This window comes from Frankliniella occidentalis, unplaced genomic scaffold (genome assembly GCF_000697945.3).
Source record: "Frankliniella occidentalis isolate FOCC.00 unplaced genomic scaffold, Focc_3.1 Scaffold589, whole genome shotgun sequence".
Taxonomy (NCBI): Eukaryota; Metazoa; Arthropoda; class Insecta; order Thysanoptera; family Thripidae; genus Frankliniella; species Frankliniella occidentalis.
Genome location: NW_026267705.1, coordinates 35,283 through 35,636, shown reverse-complemented (window position 1 = coordinate 35,636; position 354 = coordinate 35,283).

The following is a 354-nucleotide window of genomic DNA, read 5'->3' as shown; positions in this document are numbered from 1 at the left end:
CGAGAAGAACCGTCTAGACTGTCGCGGACCGGAGCACCCAAATACCAGTCGAGAAATTGAATGTTCCCCGGGGAATCCCGTTGTGTCGTCCATCCATGCAGGATACTCGGGGGGCTATTTTTAGACCGTGCCAGCTGGGCTCTCCCTGTGTCTCTAGAACGCAGCGAGTGGAGAGCGTGGAGACTGGTCGGGACGGCCCGGGGACCTTAATGCCGGAGCCGTCGTAGAGCATCGGAGAGACATCCGGCGGCGGGCTTGAGCCCGGCCCGCGGGCGAACGATGCGACCCCGTCCCGCGAAAACGGTGGCACGCGATCTGCTCAGTCATCATCCGGGGCGAACCGGTAGTCCGAGT